General features: G+C 37.6%; 1 long non-coding RNA gene across 1 annotated transcript in view; it reads left to right on the top strand.

Annotated features, from left to right (window-relative positions):
• The window catches only part of LOC136014412 (uncharacterized), a 30586-nt gene extending 20842 nt beyond the window's left edge, over positions 1–9744 (top strand). Inside the window, exons 2-3 of the long non-coding RNA XR_010612684.1 lie at positions 8157–8238; positions 9668–9744. This is a non-coding gene — a long non-coding RNA (uncharacterized LOC136014412). The remainder of the gene's footprint in view (positions 1–8156; positions 8239–9667) is intronic.
• The last annotated feature ends 7424 nt before the right edge of the window (positions 9745–17168 follow it).

The following is a 17168-nucleotide window of genomic DNA, read 5'->3' as shown; positions in this document are numbered from 1 at the left end:
ATAAATTAGTATGAGCTCAGAGATCAAGACCTGGCTTCCTTTCTGAAGAAAATAAACAAGAACCAGAATATGTGCTCCACTAGTGCACCTAAATGCTCTCTGTCTGATAATAGGCATCAGTCCCTGGAAACAGACTGGAGTAAAATGAAGTTAAATTCACCCAAGTGTGTATATCATGCATACCAAATCTCCGGCACTAACTGCTTTGTTACTTGCTTGTTTTGCACTGTTAATGTGGACACGTTTGTTTTCACTATTTCTCTATGCGGTCTGCAGCGTCCAGTGTTTCTCCTTACAAACTGAGGGCAGGTGAAGCTCACACTACCCATGCATCCCATCAGCTTTGTTGCATGATGAAATCAAGAATCATTTATTTATCCACCTGATACCAGGCATATCATCACAGTCAGTGTAAACGGACAGACAGAGGTGCACCAGGCGGAGCAAATCACAAATAGCACACATTCAAACACATGCCCAAAATGCTTCACAGACCCAAGATTTCTCCCTTCATGTTCTCCAAAGACCACTGAAACACTGTTTTCAGTATAGACTTATCTACACTCTTTGAAATTATGTATGACAATGTGTTATGTCTGTGATTGAAATGCAATGCAGAGAACCTCTATTTTGGGCCAAAGGATTTAGCTTATATATAGATACTATTAAATATATATGGTACATAGAGCCTTCACACTGTAGTCATCTTATTATTTTGGTTTTCAAAGAGTATTGTGGTCAAACTGAACATCCAAAACCACCAGAATAAAATTATACTAGAGATTCAGATTTGGAGGAGTTTACTTAATCACAGATTACATAGGAGTAACGGATACAAGTACTGGAGCACACACTGTAGAATTTACTGTATTAAGAAGGTTCCTCGCATGTGGTAACTGAAGAATTATGTAATATATTATTGAGGTCAAAGGTGTGAACCGCAGGTTGATTTCATATGGCAGGCTTTCCCAACACTGAAACAATGCAAGCCTTGTTTACATGTCCTACAAACATATAAAGGCAGTGTTTGTTAAGTGACACCTGAGCAGTTCTTGCATCAAGTGAAACTTAGTACAAAGGTGTTCAGTGTCAAATTATTCCCATGTGTCAACTAGCCCAGGAGATATGGTTTTCCTCCTTTCAGCTATCTATCCCGCTGTCTGCCCATCCAAGACCACAGCCCACATCATTGTGCAGACATCAAAAAAAAGCTGGCAAATAGAACTCACAAATGGAAGAAATAGAAGTTGTTACTGCTTTCAGTGGCTGGTCTGATAAATACCTGGGTATTTTTCTGCTCTTTTTTCATTTACCATCTGCAGGACTGCTATATACAACTTAACTTTTCTCTTTCTAGCCCTACTGTCCAAGAAAAGGCAAGGATATTATTTCACACTATATGGGAGTCACTACTAATCATAGAATCATAGAATAGTTAGGGTTTGAAAGACCTTGAGATCATCTAGTTCCAACTCCCCTGCCATGAGCAGGGACACCTCACACTAAACTATGTCACCCAAGGCTCTGTCCAACCTGGCTTTGAACACCACCAGGGATGGAGCATTCACAACTTCCTTGGGCAACCCATTCCAGTACAGTAAACAACTTCTTCCTTATGGTCTTTTAATTTTTTAAAGTTCATTTTACAAACCTTAGTGTATTTTTAAGACATTTCCAGGATGTTATTTGGGGCATTAAACTTCATGTAATATTTTGCTTTTTGGAATGGATGTTGCTCCTAGGAAAACTGTGAAGGGAAGAGACTAAATAAAATGTCAGTTCCATTTGAGAGGAAATCAGGTCCACTATTTTCACCTAGGAGTAGACCGATCCTCTCCTTGGCTTTGTTTTCCACTCCTGGACTATTATAGCAGCCTTTTAATATTTCCTGATAATATTCTCTGCAGAAGTGAAGAAAAGAACATGGTAGACTAGTGAAAAAAGGAATGATAATAAGATCAAAATCCAGTACAGGAACACAGAAATAAAATGTAAACCAATGCAGTCAAAAAGCCAAATTAGAGCCACACCTAGTAAACCTACACTCCATCACTGCCATACAGAAAGCTTAACACAAAACAGAACTGACAGGTTGAACTACAACTGGCTTTTCCTTTTCCCAAAAATATTGTTTTAGCCACCTAATCTTCAAATTAAATTCCTTTTTTATTAATTTGAATAGATTTTTCAAATATACCACATAGAAGGTGATGTTAATTTCTATGGGAAAAGGAACAATGTACTTGCATTTGCATTTTAGTTGGAGTGAGAGATGCATCACTGAAGGAAGCCTCCTGATTGTCATTACTTGCCATGTTTTAGTTGTCATCACAGTGCAGCCTTGTAGTACAAAAACTGAATTTCATTTCAATCAAACTAAACCAGAAGATGTAATTGTAATACACCTAATATTAATGAGTGTTCAGTTCTCAGGACTATTTCTAGTTCAAAGTAAAACCTTCTGGAATGTGTCTGCTGTGGACAAGACTTTAAGCTTATGCTCCTATGGTGCCTTATTAATTTCTTAATGTACACATCAACATCAAAGCTTTCATAGCACATGTGAGAAAATTGCCCTAATTGATTGGCAGCCTTAGCTATGTAACAGATACAGCTGAACCAGTGTTTCAAGGTCTTTTTCTTATATTCAAGGAAAATAAAATCTACCAGCAGGTACCAAAATGGAAAAGTCATAGAAATGCATATTTTGTCAGGAAATAGCCATTTAAATGTAGAGATTTTTATTTTCCCATCTCAGTTTCAGCTGTTGCCATTCACTGAAGGTTCCTTCCAACACAAACTATTCTGTGATTCTGTCACAAACTACGAGATAATGAGTGGTGTGTAGCATTTGCAAAGTATTTGCTCATTCAGGAAAAAAGAGGAAATTCATAAAATATCTACAAAGGTAAGATAGTTTTGAAGGCATACGAATGAATGCAGAGAATGTAAGCTATTTGCTGGCATGTGGAAAGACTATTGTGGAAAAAAACCAATCTGAGCAAGAATTGTGATATGTACATTCAAATAATAAGTACATCCAAGCTTGAGAGCACTAAAGCCAATTATAAAACTTCATATATCCCTCCAGAACCCATTTTTTATGCTATCAGTCTAAGAACTTGGGAAAAAGTTGCCTAAATATCACATAAAGAAGCTGTAACTAAGTTATCTTTTGCAAGCTATGCACATATGACAGCCAGTTCATAACAAATATCAATGTTTCTAACTCACAAATTTTCTAATCCATTCTTGTTTTTATTAGCCTCCTCTCTATAAAATGTGTGGTACGCAGATTCATACATGTATTTATACCAGTCCGTAATACAACCTGTAAAGTAATGCAAGTATCAACTTAAAATTTCTTCTTGGAAAAGCACAGGAGAAATTTGAAACCCCAAAGAAAAGATAGTTCTGATTATGCTAATAGCAAAACTAACATCCAGACTGTCACTGCAACTTCAGAATCTGGAATATTTGAACAAAAAGTAGCTATGCTGACTGTACTGCTTGGTCTGTATGTTAGGGCCATAATTAACACCATACTTTATTTTCACCCCACACAGTTTCTGAGGCCAAGGAAATGGTCTCATAAAACATTCAGTGTCTGTGTCAACCTAATTAGGTTTCAGACCTGAGAGATAATAAAGCCCTTTCTCAAAATATATATAAAAAAATAAAAAAAATATAGACTAGTGAAACTTTTTCATGTAAATGTGCAGAGCAGTAGTCTTTGCCCACTGGAGATATATATTTTCCTTTGGCACTTCTTGATGATACAGGCAAAAAGACCCGTTTATGTGTCAATAATACTGATCTTGAGTGAGTCACTAAAAATAATCGGAAACCATTCAAAAGGATAACAGGACAACTAAGGCCACAATTTTAGGTGATACTTCCAAGGCGAGAAGAAAATAACAACTCACTACACAGCAAATGCATACATGTAACTTCTTTGTTTGGATAGTAGTATTTTGTATATATGTCAATAGAAGGTTACAGGAATATAGGTAAAAAACAGTAGAGTTAGATTTATGGATAATAAACAAGACCATGAATCAAGAGATCTGGTTTCCATATCTACTTTTTACATACAGTTCTGCCATAACCTTGGGCAAAACATATTCCAACTACACTTGTCTCAGCTTTCCTAGCTATAAAATAGAATTTATATTTCCACACCTCATTGAAATGAGGTCATGGTCATTTTGATTCTGTTTGTTGAACATATTTCAGAAGACAGGCAGCTATATAATTTGTATTATTTCGTAAGGGGAACATGATACTATTGCCCTATGAGAATCTGTGAGGATGAGAAAAGCCACTGTATTGCCTACACCTCTGCTGGATCATTTCTCTTGTTTCAATTCCATTTGAATGAAGCCTCTGTTATTTTCTTTTGATGATATTAATTGATGAAATGTTGAGGACACATTCCACTCAAATAGTGTACCCTGTATAAAATAAGTATGCATCTTTAAATAATTTGTTTCTTTGGCTATTTTCTTTTTCTTTTTTCTTTCCTCCAAATCCCATCAGTTGCCAATGTAGTTACCTAGATAGAAAGCAGTTTAAACTTGACATAAAAAAAACGGGATTCAGATACTCAGACTCTGCATAATTATCCTATCAAGTGCTTTTGCATGATGTATGATTGGCTGTCTCATAGGAACTGTGGATTTAATAGGATTTAAATGTTCTTCATCAGAAGTAAAAGATGAAATGGTTCATGTCTACCCATCAACAATTTACCAAGAACTTCTACTAGGACAAGCAGACTAATACTAAATTCCACCTCACAGTTATTCATAAATTTCTAGGAACTTCTTCAGTCTGTTGTGCATTTCTCAATTCTCTAATGGAAGGGTTTAACCTCAGGTTTTCATTGAGGTCAGTGAATAACACTTCACTGTCTTCATTATCAACTCTCTTCTTGAGCTTAGATCAGCATCAGTCAAAGGCATCAGTACTGTGTATGTAAGCAGAGCTCTTTGTTATGATATTTTGAAGCTTAATGCAATTATCCAAAAGCATGTTTCAGTTCTATCTATTTACATATTACTCTGCTATGGAGTGAAGAGGGTAGCAGAAGGAATCCGTGACAAGATTTAAAAGTTCCATGGCTTTTGCAATCCATTTCTGAAGATTTTGAATTTTCTTGTGTATGTTTCAGAGAACTTGACTCCAATTTCTATAGCATGAGTGATTTAAGTAGCAGGAACAGTTGCATATCAGACAATGTAATGCTTAACACTGCAATGCACAAATATTTTCATAGATCTCACAAAATCCTGAGTGCCCTGTTCTCACCTATTCTGAAACTAGTTCAGATGAGAGTAGCATTAAGAAGCCATTTTAACAAATTAAATAATTTTAAACTTATTTTAAACAAATGCTGAAAAAGTGTTCTAAATGTTTGGCCTCTTCAGGAGCCTGCTTAGTAAGGTTCCATGGGATATAGCCCTGGAGGGCAGGGGGGCCCAAGACTGTTGGTTGATATTCAGGGATCACCTGCTACAAGCTCAGGAGTGCTGCATCCCAACTAGAAGGAAGTGCAGCAGGAGGGCCAGGAGACCTCCTTGGATGGATAAGGAGCTGCTGAGGAAAATTCAAAGGAAAAAAGAGGCTTATAAAAAGTGGAAGCAAGGACAGGTGGCCTGGGTAGAGTACAGGGGATGTTGTCCGGGAAGCTAGGGACCAGGTTAGGAAGACTAAGGCCCAGTTAGAATTAAACCTAGCCAGGGATGTTAAGGATAAGAGGAAGGGATTCTACAGGTACATAGCAAACAAAAAAAATACTAGGGACAACATAGGCCCCCTGAGGAAGCTCTCGGGAGAACTGTCTACACAGGATTTGGAGAAGGCTGAGGTTCTGAATGACTTCTTTGCCTCGGTCTTCACTGGCAAAGGCTCTGACTGCACCACCCAGGTCTTAGAAGGTAGACGCAGGGACTGTGAGAATGAAGACCTTGGGCCCACTGTAGGAGAGGATCTGGTTCGAGACTATCTTAAAAACCTGAACGCACACAAGTCCATGTGACCTGATGGAATCCATCCGCGGGTCCTGAAGGAGCTGGCGAATGAAGTTGCTAAGCCACTGACCATCATATTTGAAAAATCATGGCAGTCAGGTGAAGTTCCCGATGACTGGAAAAAGGGAAATATAACCCCCATTTTCAAGAAGGGGAAAATGGAAGACCCGGGGAATTACAGACCAGTCAGTCTCATTTCTGTGCCTGGCAAAATCTTGGAGCACATTCTCCTGGAAGGCATGCTAAGGAACACGAAAAACAACAAGGTGCTTCGTGACAGCCAGCATGGCTTCACTAAGGGGAAATACTGCCTGACCAATCTGATGGCCTTCTATGATTGGGTTAAGGAACTGATGAACAGGGGTAGAGCAGTTGATGTCATCTACTTGGAGTTGTGCAAAGCATTTGACACTGTCCCACACAACATCTTTCTCTCTAAATTGGAGAGATATCGATTTGATGGATGGACCACTCGGTGGATAAAGACCTGGCTGGATGGCCGCACACAAAGAATTGTGGTCAATGGCTCAATGTCCGGCTGGAGACCGGTAACGAGCGGTGTCCCTCAGGGATCGGTGTTGGGACCGGTCTTGTTTAACATCGTCATCGCTGACATGGACAGTGGGATTGAGTGCACCCTCAGCAAGTTTGCCGATGACACCAAGCTGTGTGGTCCAGTTGACATGCTGGAGGGAAGGGATGTCATCCAGAGGGGCCTTGACACGCTTGTGAGGTGGGCTGATGCCAACCTTATGAAGTTCAACCATGACAAGTGCAAGGTCCTACACCTGGGTTGGAGCAATCCCAGGCACAGCTACAGATTGGGCATAGACGAGTTTCTGCGGAGGAGGACTTGGAGGTGCTGGTCGATGAGAAAATGAACATGAGCCAGCAGTGTGCGCTCGCAGCCCAGAAAGCCAACCATATCCTGGGCTGCATCAAAAGGAGCGTGACCAGCAGGTTGAAGGGGGTGATCCTGCCCCTCTACTCTGCTCTTGTGAGACCTCACCTGGAGTATTGTGTGCAGTTCTGGTGTCCTCAACATAAAAAGGACATGGAACTGCTGGAACAAGTCCAGAGGAGGGCCACGAGGATGATCAGGGGACTGGAGCACCTCCCATATGAAGATAGGCTGAGAAAGTTGGGGCTCTTCAGCCTAGAGAAGAGAAAGCTGTGTGGAGACCTCATAGCAGCCTTCCAGTACCTGAAGGGGGCCTATAGGGATGCTGGGGAGGGACTCTTCATCAGGGACTATAGTGACAGGACAAGGGGTGGCAGATTAAAACTTTAACAAGGGAAGTTTAGATTGGATATAAGGAGGATATTCTTTCCTGTTAGGGTGGTGAGGCACTGGAATCATTTGCCCAGGGAGCTTGTGAGTGCTCCATCCCTTGCAGTGTTCAAGGCCAGGTTGGATGAAGCCTTGGGTGGGATGGTTTAGTGTGAAGTGTCCCTGCCCATGGCAGGGGGGTTGGAACTAGAGGATCTTGAGGTCCTTTCCATCCCTAACTATTCTATGATTCTATGATGTTATGCATCTCTCAAGGAATGATAAGCTGCATAGTCCGTGTTATCCTGGTGTATAAAATAGGGATCGGGCACAACACCTTAAGCTTTGTGTACTTACACAGAAATCTCATCCAGTAACTAGAGTGCTCTGTCTGGATAGCACATATTTATCTGGAAAACAGAGCACAGCCAAACAGGATATACCAAATCTTGCTACACAACACTAAGAAATTTAGCTTCTTACTCTTAGTCTGTGTTCATGTAATAAAGATGAGCTTTGGCAGCCAGTGACATCACCAGCCACAACAGGCACACAACTTGGCTTTCCTTGTGTTTTAGTCCCACAATGGGTGTGCATCTCCTATGCAGCTTGTCATCAAAATTCCACCATCCTCCAGAATCCCCAAAGAGGGACTCTTTTTAGCAGTAGCTGGAAGTTCCTCTCATAGCATGCCAGTATTGCAAAACAGTATCAACAACAAAACCAGTCATCCTAATTTCTGTTTGCTGTTACTTGACATCTGCATCCTCATATGTAAAAACACTAGTAAGCTGTGAGCATGAATAAATTACAACTGCCTACTTAAAATTTATTTGTTTTCCTTCCTGTTTTAGGGCAATAAGTCCATGGAGTTGGCTTCTAAACATACCTAATTTGTCAATATTTTTGTCACAGATGGCTTACCAACAAAAAAAGGTAAGAGCACAATATTATTTTGCAATACGTAACTATGTCAAGCAAAAGACGTGTATATTATAGCAATCCAAGAGTGAAAACATTATACACAGACTTAACTTTGTGATTTGAGCCAAGTTAGTATAAAAATAATTATCATAATGATCTATTGTATATTAGACCAAGTTTTATGGGAGTTGAAGACTATTACTCCAATGGTAATGATCACTGAATTGTACTTCTTTTTGTATTCTTGCACACACAATTACTCTTGTTTCACATCAAATGTCTTTTGAATAGATATTGAAATAGGGTGAAATTCACCTACTATTCTATAAAGAACAAAGTAAACAGATTTTGTGCTGTGAACAGAAGTGAAGAAGGCCTTTGACCAACATCAGTTGAACAGTAGATGTTGTCACTCAGGAGTGTTATGGGTGGAATGCATTCATAACATAGAGAATTGATTTACGTATTTTCTATAATTTTAGCTAGCAATACATACAATCTAGGAACCCTATAGTACCACGTTTCAGGCCCTGGTTTCATTTCTATGTTTGTGTGAAATTACAAAGAAATTAAATGACTGTGAAAGAAAGAAAATCTAAATAATTGCTACTTGTTATATAACAGTCCTCACTCTGTTATTGTGCGTCAAGGGGATAAATATAATCTCATCAAAATCATATAGTTTGCTTGTTTTATTTTGGTCAAATGTAGAGGTTTTCTTCTAATCTAAGACTGGGTTCAAACCAGCCAAGTAAAAATTGCATGAAGATTGTGCAAGCCTCTCCTATTTTTTCAAGTAAATATTGATATAAGAGAGAAATATGTGAAAGTCTGTGAGTTAATAAGTCAGGCTTCTAGAATTTATTTTTATTTATAGCTGTCAAACATGTTCTATGATTTGTATTTTTTTTCAAAAATTCTGAGAATTTGAAAGCTCAATTTAATGGGAAAACTCTGCAGAATCGTTTGTGCTGAGAGAGCTAGATAACATATGAGGTGGCAGAGACAGTAGTCATGACTGAATATGCTGCATAATTCAGAGATGTGTTAATTTCCACAAAAGTTAAAAATGGTTTCCAGTATGCAGGTATACAATAAGACCTTTTTCTTATTAAATAACCTGGTGGGGGGAGTTTGGGGAGGAATTTTTCTGAAGATACATTTTATCATATTTTTATGCTTGTGAGTAGCAACTTAGAGAAGATGCAAACCAAAATGCCTGCTTACATTAATATACTTATGTTAGATATCTCAAAAAAATGCACCTTCTTGATTGATTGCTACTTTACTTAAGGCATTTCCCAGCTTTATGGTATAAAATCACAGCTATGTAAATGGCAGAAGAAAAATTAAGTGCATATAAATTAACTCTTTTTTTCATTTCACACTCACTTTTAATTTCTTTGTGAAGCTTGTTTGTCTCTTTGTTTTTCCCCCTTAGATTTGGCATACCACAGATCTCTGTGATCTTTGCTCAGCTAAAGGTGGTAAAGGAATTGAAGCAAAAATGGTGAGGACAGAATTGCTTGTGGGGCATTTGACACAGCTGCTGCAAATATTACACACTTGAATTATGCTGTGCCCTTTTACATAAAAGAGAATTGCATTTGCCACCATTTGGAGCTGTTCTGCTTTGTTATTCATAAACAAATCATTTTAGTCTTTTTAGCTTTATTCATTTGGGTTTTTAGTTTTGTTTCTTGTCAACAGTTCCCTTAAGGACTTTGATTTTTCAGCTAAAGCACAGTCTTTAAGATTTGTAGGGCTTTATCTGTCTGTAAAAAGAAATGTAAAACATGAATATTAAATTGCCTTTGTATCCTTATGTTCTGATTGTCAGAGACTGACCTTAAGATGTCATATTTCAATCTGTGGGACCATATATGAACTCAACTTGTTTGATTTTGTTTAAATTTTATTTTTAGCTAAAATTATGCTACCCTTACTCAGAATGGGTCATATTCCAGCTTTGTAATGTCATTTAATGTAAAACTGCATGACTTCATGTAGTATCATTTATTTGTGAGTGATAATCAGTTGGAAATTACCTCAGTGCCTCATTGTGACTAAAAAGCTAGTGTTACCCTCAGATGGGTACCCTTAGAGTAGACAGAGTAGAATATGTAGGAATAAGGATTTTATACTATCCTAGGTTGGGCAGTGAAGGAATAATTACATGAATACTGTGTCCTTCCTGAGATTCCAGATTGAAAGTAGATATTGAAAAACCATAGGGAAACAGAAATTTGATAACACAGAGCTCTTCAGTATAGTAAACAAGGCTGTAACTGGAAGTGAATTTAAATAAAATTGGTATTAAAAATATACTAAGACTTATTACCTATTAGAATAATTTATGATCTAATTTTGTTCAACTCTATCTGACCAAAAATTCTTATATCAAACTTGTTTTGGTTTGCTTTTTTTTTTCTACTGACAATTTTAATAAGAATTATTTCATCCAAATTCTAACTAAATGTCTGTCCAGTCCAGCTAGATGATTTTAACTGTTCCTTCTAATCCTATAACGCATGAACTATAAATTAATTTTTTTTTTCAAAATCAGATATGCTTTCTTGAATAGCAATTTGGACTCCTCTCAGCTAACAGACTCTTTAAATGTGCAGAGTACCATTTTTGCATGCATAAGGACGCCTAGAATTCTGTCAAAAATTTGAAAAAGTTACTGTACTTCAAAGCTGAAGCTGATCTGCACTTTCCCAACAACTTTAACACACTTTAAATACACGTGCAAAGCACCTCTACTGTGTGAATGCACTGCTTCTAAGACTTCCAGGACATGTCAGTCTTGTGCTTGTCTCCACCAGCTCAAATCCGCTGTCATTAAGAATCCCAGAATACAGAGAATTCATAAATCCAGCCTTTAATGTTAAAACCTGTGATCCACTATGCAAAGAAATGTAATTTTCAGGTATAATTAAGAACCTAGTTTGTTTATGTTTCCTCTGAAATCACTGGAGGCATGAACTGCCAGAATTCACCAATCTAGTTTTCCTGAATTCCAGACTACTTCATTTGAGTAGCTAAAGTTATATTAAATGTATTTGAGTCTTATTCTATAAATATGTCTGTTGGTTTAAATTAAAGCTTTTCCTCCCTCCATCTCTCCTTTTCCTTTCCTTTCCTTTCCTTTCCTTTCCTTTCCTTTCCTTTCCTTTCCTTTCCTTTCCTTTCCTTTCCTTTCCTTTCCTTTCCTTTCCTTTCCTTTCCTTTCCTTTCCTTTCCTTTCCTTTCCTTTCCTTTCCTTTCCTTTCCTTTCCTTTCTTCCTTCTTCCCTTCCATCCTTCCTTCTCCCCTCCCTTCTTCCCTCCCTCCCTCCCTCCCTTTTTTCCTAGAGCTATTAGGATTGAAAATGATAAAAAAGCAAGGTGTTCCCATCTCATTCTGTGCTGAAACTGGAAAATCATGGTTAGGAAGTGGGAATATCACTGAGATTTTGAGTGCCTTCAGGTTGAACTTGCATCTGATTCCAACATCTGTACTTGGTTTCACTTCAAATGGAACCCCTATTTCACCAATATTTTCAAGAACTCAAAATAGGAAGTTAAATGAATGGTGAAATAAATTAACAAAACACTTATAATGAGGTTTTGTCACCTTTGAGAATAGATCAGACAAATGCAAGCTACCTTTCTTCTTTTCTTTTTCAGTCTGGCAAGCAGCATGGTAATAGTCATTTTCCCATCAGGAAGAAATAAAGTATCCTAAGAGCTGCTACTGGTATCTGTTGTTTTTCCTCATAGTGTCAGTCTGAAGGAATTTTGTCTCTCAGCACAATCTCTCAGCAGGAGTGGGTGGTGGGTGGTGGTAAACAGTCAGACACAAACTGGAAAGAGGCCATCATCTGAGCTAATAACATTGTTCTATGAAAATATTGTCACATATGAATAAGAACATATGGACTATACGGGACATGTCTTGCTGCTGCAGGAGAAGTAAACTGACTAGTATGGGAATTAGCCAGTATTTTGAGTTCCATTCCATGAATACAGTGTGCCTTGCTTCTAACTTTTTCATGCTTTTGCATCAGATGTGGTTCTTTTTTGTGAATTTGGTCTTTCATTCAGTTACAAATGCATGATGTAAAGCTGAATGGTCCTTTCAACTTATTTCTGGCAGTGTTGCAACTGTAAATTTAGTTTATATTTTATATGCCAAAAATTTCCAAAGTATTTAGAGGTATAGGTTGTGGACTTTATTAATATTGCCTTATTATGAATACAAAAATCCCCAACAAACTTTCTCATGAGACTTCCAAAGGTGCTTAAAAAAACAGACTTTCTCAAGAGACTTTCAAAGGTGCTTTCTTAAGAATAGTTTGTGCTTAGGGTTTGGTTTTTTTTTAAGTTTCTAGAATATATGATGTCACCGTTGGAGTACTGTGTGCAGTTCTGGTGTCCTCAAAATAAAAAGAAACATAAAGCTGTTGTAGCAAGTCATCGGGAGGCTGGAGCACCTCCCATATGAAGATAGGCTGAGAAAGTTGGGGTTGTTCAGCCTGGAGAAGAGAAGGCTGCGTGGAGACTTCAGAGCAGCCCTCCAGTATCTGAACTGGGCCTACAAGGATGCTGGGGAGGCATTCTTCATTAGAGACTGTCGTGATAAGACAAAGGGTAATGGGTTGAAACTTAAACAGGGAAAGTTTAGGTTAGATATAAGGAAGAAATTCTTTACTGCAAGGGTGGTGAGGCACTGGTGCAGGCTGCCCAAAGAAGTGGTAAATGCTCCACTCTTGGAAGTGTTCAAGGCCAGGTTGGATGGACATGGTCTAGTGTGAGCTGCTCCTACTCATGGCAGGGTGGTTGGAACTAGATGATCTTAAGGTTCTTTCCAACCCAGACCATTCTATGGTTCTGATTTTTTTTTTTTTTAGAACCTCAGTAACATCTTTATATTTTTTACATACAAGTAGACAACAACAGATCTTGTGTTTGGGCCACAAAAACAAATCCTGTAATGGCTGACAAATTGAGTTTCCAACATTGTTTTCATTACCTTTTCTATCTTTTTTCATCTTAATCATATGAGAAATCTCAAAGGGTGTGTACCTGCCCAGGAGAAACATTATTTCACCTCTAACATTTTGGAAACAACCTTTAAATAATATGTGGACTGTCATGCAATATCTATGTAGAGTTTCATTTTAAGCATGATGAACAGTGGTAGAACATGAAAGACTGATAATGTTTTTACAAGCTATCTGTCATATTTCAACTGATGCTTTCAATCAAATCCCTTGAGGGTACTTAATTCTAGAAATAGCAGCCAAAGCATATATTTCTGTAATCTAAAGTGTTTTTGTAATGGCTAGCCAATGATTCCTACTGTGACTTAGTATAGACATTTGTTTTGAGGAATACGCCATATCTGCACTCTTTAACCATGCCAAAGAGACTGTACAAGGTGATGTGTAGCAACAACGGAAGAAAAAAAAAAAAAAAGTAAGTAAAAGCAAAACACAGTTTTTTTGAAAACAAACCACTGAATTAGTCTTTTCATCTGTAGCCAACATTCAATGTTGCTTTGCACTTCACATACTTTCTACTAAAAGTTTGCCATCAAAATTTTTCCAATTATTATGTTATGACCCCTAGAAGACTTAAGTCTTGATTTCAGTATGCTTCATATTAGGCATTTAATTTGATGAAAAATACTCATAAGGGAGAAAAAGAAAACTCATGACAAAGCCATTAGACAGTATATTTCTTTAAAAGTATGTTCCATTAAAAATCCAATATAAGTTTTCATTTTGAAGGAACAGGTACTCTCGTAAGCAGGAGAATACTCTTAAAACTGAAAAAAATACATATTTGAGACTTACTCTCAAATCTTAGCAAAAAGAATAAGAAACATAAAACTAAAAAAACACAGATTAAACAAAAGATATCAGTTACAAAGTGCAGCAACCTAGCAGTTCTATTTTTACCAAGATTATCCTGACAGAAAAACAAAGGCCTAAGGTCATTTCTCTTGCCAGCCAGCAAGCTTGTGAAGAACTGTGTTCCTAATAGTAATAGTAAATAAAAACGCCCAATGAAATGTTTTTGTATTTTGGCTCACAAAAAATGTGCTCATAATGTTCCATGCAGAAACAATGTCCAGAACTATGTGAATTTATGCTGTCACTAAAAGTTTTCTGTAAAATGGAATTACACACATGTGAAAGCTGTCAGACTAGCAAATACTAAATTTACAGGTGGTTGTGATAATATCCAGAGCTGACTTTTCAAATATTGTAAGTCCATTAAAGTTAACAGATATCCATTTGTTTGTCTGAGGGTCTGGGCCATCCTTTCTTGCTTTCTTTCTTTGTTTGGGTTTTTTTTCTTTTTTTTTTTTTTTTTTTTTATAATTTGGCTTATGTGCCAGAGATAAATATGATTTTAATTTACATAATACTGTGAAGATATTTTTCTAGCTTTTAATATATACTTCTTTTCTGTTAACTCCTACTTTTCATTGCATTTTTTACTTCTGGTCACTTAACTACCAATTTTAAGGAATCAAATGTATGCATTGTATGATTTTAAAATCAATTTTCTGAATAAATTATATGCACAATTTAGTATATATACATACACTCGTTGCCACATATATAGTATTAAATTGCTCATAAGCACTACTTAGCATTTATTTACACTGAATTTTATTTGGCATTTCCCTGTCCAGACTACTTGTATTGTTTTCCGCTTACAACCTCGAAAAAGTAAAGTATCGGGCCTAATCTTGTCTAAGATTTCCATATAAACAGTAAAGAAATTGATTCATCTTTCTGGGAGCTGAAATGGATGGACCTTCCTTCTATAGTACATATCTCTTTCCACACACTGTACTAGAACATTAAATGCCAAGTTTAGTCTGGATATCAAACTTTTAAACAGATAAAGTAAGATTAGATTAATTTCATCCTTAGTATAAGGTCTTTCAAATGTTCATTCTAGGTACATTTATCTTATTCTACTCAAAATCATTTCATTATTGTTTAATCAGAAACCTTTGTGATCTTAGTACCCATTTTCTTTACTAGACTTCTTGCAAATATACTGAAGAACACAAGATGTTTGGAGCAACCCACTGGTAGCTCACTTTTACAGGGAGTAATTAAAATTATTCCTATTTCATTTTCCCTGTAAGTTAAATTGCTAACAAGACCAACTAAAAAATTTTCCCTTCTATCCTGCCATAGTTTCTTTAAAAATTTTCAGTGAGCTTTTCCAACTAATACCTGTTATCTCAACTCTAAACATGCAACATCACCCAGACCATTAGTGTAATTTCTGATTATCTTTCTTAAATATTTTTAACAAATTTATGATGATGTACTTCTGAAAGAGTATTTCTTCTTCTAGATTTCTTGCTTATCCATGCAACTTCTAATTCCATTCTTTATGTTTTATTTATTTGTTCAATGCAGAACATCCTATGTCAAAATATATAGCTTTTTTCACCTTCCATTCCTCCAGCTGTTTTGAAGGCTAGGCTATAGAATAGAACCATAGAATAGTTAGGGTCGGAAAGGACCTCAAGATCATCTAGTTGCAACCCCCCTGCCAACACTAAACCATCCCACCCAAGGCTTCATCCAACCTGGCCTTGAACACTGCCAGGGATGGAGCACTCACAACCTCCCTGGGCAACCCATTCCAGTGCCTCACCACCCTAACAGGAAAGAATTTCCTCCTTATATCCAATCTAAACTTCCCCTGTTAAAGTTTTAATCTGTTACCCCTTGTCCTGTCACTATAGTCCCTGACGAAGAGACCCTCCCCAGCATCCCTATAGGCCCCCTTCAGGTACTGGAAGGCTGCTATGAGGTCTCCACGCAGCCTTCTCTTCTCCAGGCTGAACAGCCCCAACTTCCTCAGCCTATCTTCATATGGGAGGTGCTCCAGTCCCCTGATCATCCTCGTGGTCCTCCTCTGGACTTGTTCCAACAGTTCCATGTCCTTTTTATGTTGAGGACACCAGAACTGCACACAATACTCCAGGTGAGGTCTCACAAGAGCAGAGTAGAGGGGCAGGATCACCTCTTTCAACCTGCTTGTCTTGAGGTCCTTTCCAACCCTAACTATTCTATGTTTCTAACTTGAAAAAACAAGCTTGAGGAAAAACTGGATCAACAAAAACAGAATTGAGGAAAATAAGACTCAGAAAATGTAAGATTAACGAATCTCCAATCAAAAAAGACTATCCTTGAAGCATGTTACATCTGACAACACCTGAATATTCAAATATATTTCTCATGAGTGAGAACATGGTTAAGTATCCTTTTATTGAACTTTCCTCATTATAATCCTTTCTTAATGATAAAAATCACATCCAGATTTCAAAAGACCCCTGCACAGGTAGGGAGACCCTCTTCTGTGCATGCGTATTTAGCAGTTTGATTACATAATCCTTAGGTAAATTAGCTGCCAAGTTGGTAAAAAGTGGGAGGGTTATGAGGAGTTACAAATTCAGATTAGACCATATAAATATGTGAAACTGGGAAGTAAAATGGTGGAAGACTGCATTGTAACTGCTGAGATTGGTCAACGGGCTGAACCTGATCTGGTTTCTTTGAGGTTCTAGAGACACAAATTGACTTAAAATTGGCTTAAAAACTTACTTGAAACCTTTTTCTAACTCGGTAGGTGAATCTGCTACCAGGTACCCTGGATAGGATGGTCAAAACACCCTCTGATATAGAGTGCTGTCTGCTGCAGCATCTGCAGAGGGCTCTGACATGTTAATCAGGCGCAATGGTATTGTCTTTCCTGCAGCTGTAACAAACCCATCAAACTTACAGAGGAAGGGGTGAAATCTTCACCCTTACAGGGAGAAGATAAACCCCTTACTGGGGTAAAAGGCCCCCTTAACATAGCAGTAGCTATTGGTCTTTTCTGTTTTATTCAATTGGAGAAGGCTTCCACTGAGTAGGA

This window comes from Lathamus discolor, chromosome 5 (genome assembly GCF_037157495.1).
Source record: "Lathamus discolor isolate bLatDis1 chromosome 5, bLatDis1.hap1, whole genome shotgun sequence".
NCBI lineage: Eukaryota > Metazoa > Chordata > Aves > Psittaciformes > Psittacidae > Lathamus > Lathamus discolor.
Note: the sequence above shows the minus strand (reverse complement) of the source record. Positions and strands in the feature narration are given on the sequence as shown.